The sequence below is a fragment of the Ursus arctos genome, unplaced genomic scaffold (assembly GCF_023065955.2).
Source record: "Ursus arctos isolate Adak ecotype North America unplaced genomic scaffold, UrsArc2.0 scaffold_2, whole genome shotgun sequence".
In the NCBI taxonomy this organism is placed as follows: Eukaryota; Metazoa; Chordata; class Mammalia; order Carnivora; family Ursidae; genus Ursus; species Ursus arctos.
Window position 1 is genome coordinate 8,978,197 of NW_026622874.1, and position 6,304 is coordinate 8,984,500.

Consider the following 6,304-nt stretch of genomic DNA (forward strand, 5'->3'; position numbering starts at 1 on the left):
GGACCACACAAGGATTTCTCAGAGAAGAACAAGATTAGACTTGTGTTTCAGCCACAGGGTGTAGGATGGATTGATGGGAAGAGCTCATTACAAGAGCCCAAAAAGGAACGAGCGCAGAAACCAGGCTATAGGTTAGCAGAAACGGGAAGCAAATAGGAAGTGGGAGAGACATCGCAGGGAGACACAAAGTGGAATCCGCACGATCTAACTGAGCAAGCAGAGGGATCAACTAAGCTTCAGGCTGAGTTACTCAAGAGCATGGTTGTGCATATGGGCAACATCGAGAGATGGTGAGGAACTTGGAAATCCCTGTTTTTGCTTCGGCAAAGCATTCTGTAATAAACATCCTTGCGCATCCATAACCAATAGCTCGGAAGAAGAGCAGTAAAGAAGCAGGAGATCTCGTAGAGGTCAGAGGCACTCATGGGCTGCGCGGGCTGGGGATGTCACTTTACTACTCTCAGCCTCAATTTCCTGTTCTGCAAAATGGGGATGATCCTAGAACCTGTTTCACAAGATTGTTGTGAGCAGGAGAAATGAAATGGCCCTTATGCAGTGCTTAGCAGAGAGTCTGACACGGTAGCTTTTAGGGATCATCAACTACTATTACTATTATTATCGGCACAGGATGCTTACTGAACAATGTCAGGGCCTTAACTTAAACTAGCATCAGAAAAAAAATCTAACATTAGGAAAAATATTATCCTAAAATGCCATGTGTTCTTGATGGTTTCTTAACACTCACCAGGTTGACAATCACTTCATACTTCATATTAAAAAAAAAAAGAAAAAGTAGATGTCCTCCAAGTCTCCAATGGGTTTCTACCCATTTAGGTGAAATCTAAAGTTCTTACGATGGCCTTGTAAGCCCTGCAATGTGCGGCCCCAACTCCATCTCCAATACCCTCTCTATGTTCCTACTTGCTTACTTCACTGCAGCCAGACTTGCTTTGCTGTGTCTCATTCATACTTGACGTGTGCCCACCTTGGGGTTTTGTCACTTGCTACTCGCTCTGCTTGGAATGCCCTTTGCCTGACATCTTCATGGTTTGCTTCCTCACTTCCTTCCACTGTTTGCTTAAATTTCATTTCCTTAAATAAGGCCTTTTCTGAACCCCCTAAATTGCAGCTTCAATCAGTCCCTATTCCCTTATCCTGCGTTATTTTTCTTCATTGGACTTATTGTCCAATAATATGTTCAGACATCTTATTATATACGTAATTGTTTATTTTTTTATTGTCTATTCCTCACTATGTTATAAGCTTTGTAATGCTGAATGTGTTCTTGGCCCTAAAACTGAGCTTGGTACTCCGCAGACTTTCCATATATATATATATTGAATAAATGAAACACTTCCTCTTGTAAATACTCTCTTGTCTTGGTTCCCCTGGTTTTCTCCTTGCTTCTTCAGACATTCTTTTTTAGTCATCTTTGCTGGGTTTTCCTGTTCTGACTTCTAAATGCTGGTGTTCTTCCGGGCTCCATCCTAGAAACTTTTTTCCTCTCTTCACTCTCAGCCTAGGTGATCTAATCCATTTCTATGAATTTAAATACCACCTTTATGTCCAAATTGCTTCCAGATTCTGTCTCTAGCCCAGAACACCAGATGCAGACAGCCAACTGCCTACTTGACATCTCCACTTGAATGTGTAAGAGGCATTTCAAAATTAACATATCAGTAACTAAATTCTTGATCCCCCTGCCATACACACCCCAACCAAAACCTAACACCCTCCAGAATTTCTGAATAAGAAGATCAATCTGGTTGAAAGAGGGAAAAACTGTTCCATTTACATAGGATTTTACTTAAATAAGATTGAAAAAAATAATCAGTTGTATCAAAGAAGAAGAGGAGCAAGTAATAGAAATTATGAGGAACATTGGACCCTCTTTGGTACCAGCACTGTCCTCCCTTCCCCAGTCCCTGCTATTTTAGAATAGACACGACTTGCCACTGGGTTACTCAAGCCAAAACCCTAGAATTCCTCCCCTTCTCTCGCTTCTACATCCAACCCATCAGTTAGTTCTTTTTTCCCCCAAAGTATGATATGAAGCCATCCTCTCCCCTTCATGTCTTCTGTTTCTTTCCTGTTCTAGGTCACCATCAACTCTCACATGGACTTCTGAAGGGACCTCCTACCTATTCACGCCATGCCCATTCTTGCTGCTTTGAACCTATTCTCCAAATAGCAACAAGACTGATCTTCTTGGGGTGGAAATCATGTCATGACACTTTTTAAAAAAATCTTTCAATGACCACCCACATACTTAGTAATACTTGAACTCTTGACACTGCCATGTCCAAATTCCTGCTGATCACTCCAACCTCGGCATGCACTTTCTCCACCTGAGTTGCCACACTACTGTAACATTGACCAATCTTCTGCGTACTCTGATGATACACCAAACTATTTATCGTCTGAAACCATTACATATGCTGTTCCCTCCATCTAGAATGCTCTTTTTTTGATTCTTCACATGATTAGCTCTATTCTTTAACATTATTCTCGTATTAAATGGTGTCTCCTCAGAGAGATTTGTCCTGATTACATATCTACAAATTTAGCAGTTAAATCTACATATTGATTTAATATGTCAAAATAAGGTAAAGCAATCTTGGCCAAGGTAGAATAACAGGGAACGACTTTATCCAACATCCTAAACAACTAAAAATTTGATCAAATATATAAAACAATGTTTTCAGACACTGGACATCAAGGGGCAGAGGTGAGTAATCCCTGAAAGAACAGAACAAACAAGGTGAGCCGTGTGATTGCCCCAGGTTGCTGTCTGGAGAGAGTATCCAGAATGCAGCAAGAGGGGTAACCTAGGCAGAGCCCTGGGGTGTCCCTGGGTTGAGGAGATAGAGTTGGTGTCTAGGTAGGCCACAGTGACTAGAGTTTGCAGGGCAGAGTACCAGAAAAGAGAGAACAGTACAAAGAAAGAGCTCTGGAAATCTGCTAAGGATCTCCCTTGAAGCTCCAGCTGAATACTGATTTGTATGTGTGTGGGAGGAAACTACACAGTGCCAGAGAAAGAACAACCTGAAAGGATTAGAAGGAACTATCCTTGAAATTCACACAGGGCTAGAAATAGTTTATGTTTCCATCAGCCAAAACGGAAAACCTTCCAAATTCATGGGTTGTCAGGCAGAGTACTAAGAAGAGTATTATATCAGCAGAGGAGGAAATTAGCCCTAAAGGTTGCTCTCATACCAAATAACAAAGCATAAAAGTAAGCCTCAAAAGGAGGAAAATCTATACTCCAACTGTTTCCAAATAACATAACTCTGTCCCAGAAAAAGCACAGGAATATTTATAAGAAGACAAAAATAGGCAGCATTCAAAAAGATAAAATTTACAATTGTCATCAAATCAAAAATTACCAAGCTTGCAAAGAAGCAATAAGGAGAAAAATCAACCAGTAGAACCAGACCCAGAAATGACACAGATGATGGACTGAACAGAAAAGGACATTTAAGAGTTATTGTAACTACTTCTTTTTTTTTTTTTTTAAAGATTTCATTTATTTATTTATTTAACAGAGATAGAAACAGCCAGCGAGAGAGGGAACACAAGCAGGGGGAGTGGGAGAGGAAGGAGCAGGCTCATAGCGGAGAAGCCTGATGTGGGGCTCGAACCCAGAATGCCGGGATCACGCCCTGAGCCGAAGGCAGACGCCCAACCGCTGTGCCACCCAGGCGCCCCTATTGTAACTACTTCTTTGCCGATTTGGATGCCTTTTATTTCTTTGTTGTCTGATTGCTGGGGCTAGGACTTCTAGCACTATGTTGAACAACAGTGGTGAGAATGGACATCCCTGTTGTATTCCTGACCTTGAGGGAAAAGCTCTGTTTTTCCCCATTGAGAATCATATTCGCTGTGGGCTTTTCGTATATGGTTTTTATGATATTAAGGTATGTTCCCTCTGTCCCTACACTGTGGAGACTTCTAATCAAGAAAGGATGCTGTATTTTGTCAAATGGTTTTTCCTGCATCTATTGAGAGGATATTATGGTTCTTGTTCTTTCTTTCATTAATGTAGTGTATCACATTGATTTGCAGATGTTGAACCACACTTGCAGCCCAGGAATACATCCCACTTGGTTGTGGTGAATAATCCTTTTAATGTATCATTGGATCCTATTGGCTAGTATCTTGTTGAGAATTTTTGCATCCATGCTCTGTAAATCTCCTTTTTGGTAGGGTCTTTGTTTGGTTTGGGATCAAGGTAATGCTGACCTCATAAGATGAGTTAGTAAGTTTTCCTTCCATTTCTATTATTTGAAACAGCTTCAGAAGACTAGGTATTATTTCTTATTTAAATGAGTGGTACAATTCCCCTGGGAAGCCATCTGGCCCTGGCCTCCTGTTTGTTGGGAGATTTTCTACTACTGCTTCAATTTCTTTGCTGGTTATGGGTCTGTTCAGGTTTTCTATGTCTTCCTGTTTCAGTTTTGGTGTTTATATAAGTCTCCAGGAATGCATCCATTTCTTCCAGATTGTCTAATTTGTTGGCATATAGTTGCTTATATGTTCTTAAAATCATTTGTATTTCCTTGGTGTTGGTCGTGATTTCTCCTCTTTCATTCATGATTTTATTAATTTGGGTCCTTTATTCTTTTTGATAAGTTTGCCTAGGGGTTTATTGATCTTATTAATTCTTTCAAAGAACCAGCTTCTAGTTATGTTGGTCTGTTCTTTTTTTTTTTTTTCCTTCCTATTTTGGTATCATTTATTTCTGCTCTATCTTTATTATTTCTCTTCTCCTGGATTTAGGCTTTATTTCTTTCTCTTTTCCCACCTCCTTTAGATGTAATATTAAGTTGTATATTTAGGACTTTTCCTGTTTCTTGAGAAAGGCCTGTATTGTAATATACTTCTCTCTTAGGACCATCCCAAACATTCTGAACTGTTGTGTTTTCATTTTCATTTGCTTCTATGTACTTTTTAAATTCTTCTTTCATTTCCTAGTTGACCCCCTTCAGTCATAGTCATTTGAAGGGACACATGCACCCCAATATTTATAGCAGCAATGTCCACAATAGCCAAACCGTGGAAAGATCCCAGATGTCCATCAATAGATGAATGGATAAAGAAGATGTGGTGTATTTATATACAATGGAATATTACTTAGCCACTAAAAAGAATGAAATCTTGCCGTTTGCAACGATGTGGCTGGAATTAGAGGGTATTATGCCAAGTGAAATAAATCAGTCGGAGAAAGACAAATACTATACGATTTCACTCATGTGGAATTTAAGAAACAAAGCAGATGAACATAGGGGAAGGAAAGGAAAAATAAAATAAGGTTAAAAATAGAAAGGGAGGCAAACCATAAGAGAAGCTGAACTCTAGGAAACAAACTGAGGGTGCTGGAGGGGAGGTGGGTGGGGACAAGGGATAATTGGGTGATAGGCATTAAGGAAGTCACTTGATGTAATGACCATTGGGTGTTATACACAACTGATGAATCACTAAATTCTATTAATACAGTATATGTTAACTAAATTGAATTTAAATAAAGAATAAAAAACAAAGAGGATGCAATGGAAACAAAAGCTTTCATAGTAGTTCCAAATATATGCCAAGAATAAAACTAACAAAAAAATGGCACAACCTTTATGAGAAAATCTATAAAATTTTATTCAAGGGCATTATTTTAAATCTAGCTTCTTATTGTACACTTTCTTCCTAACACATTAAATTTTGCTTTAAAAAAAAAACATATTCTTTGCAACTGTAACCAATGTAACTCAAGAATGGGGGAAAAACAAAAATGCAGTAACAAAAAAACCCGATATTGGTTGAAGCGCTTGTTTTGTCATCTTCCCCTCAAACAACCCCCACTGGATTGTAAACTTCTCGAGGGAAAAGATCGTGTTTTTCGCGCTCCTCACTGCACCACCCAACACCTTCCACAGTGCTTGGCACAGAGTTGGCCTTTCACAGTTATAAAACATGAAGGAACTTCAACCACTCATCCTCTTTTTCTCTACCGGCTTTGACACAAATTACGCAATAATGTACAGGAATTGCGCCAAACCGCCCACGTGACCGCTCCCCCACCAACGCCTCATCCCAGCCAATCAGAATGCTTTGAGCCTGTGACCAAGCTCCCCTCCGTCCACCCCACCCCCACCGCCCCACGAGTCCGTCTCAGACTGTTTTTCTCCCAGCGAGGTCAATGCGGCTGCGCACTGCGCCCTGATTGGTTGCGTGCTGCAGGCCTTCGCGCGCAGGCGCTTGCCGCGGTTACTAAGGGCGGGAGCCCGGCGAGGGCGCCGGCGGCTTGTGGTGTCTC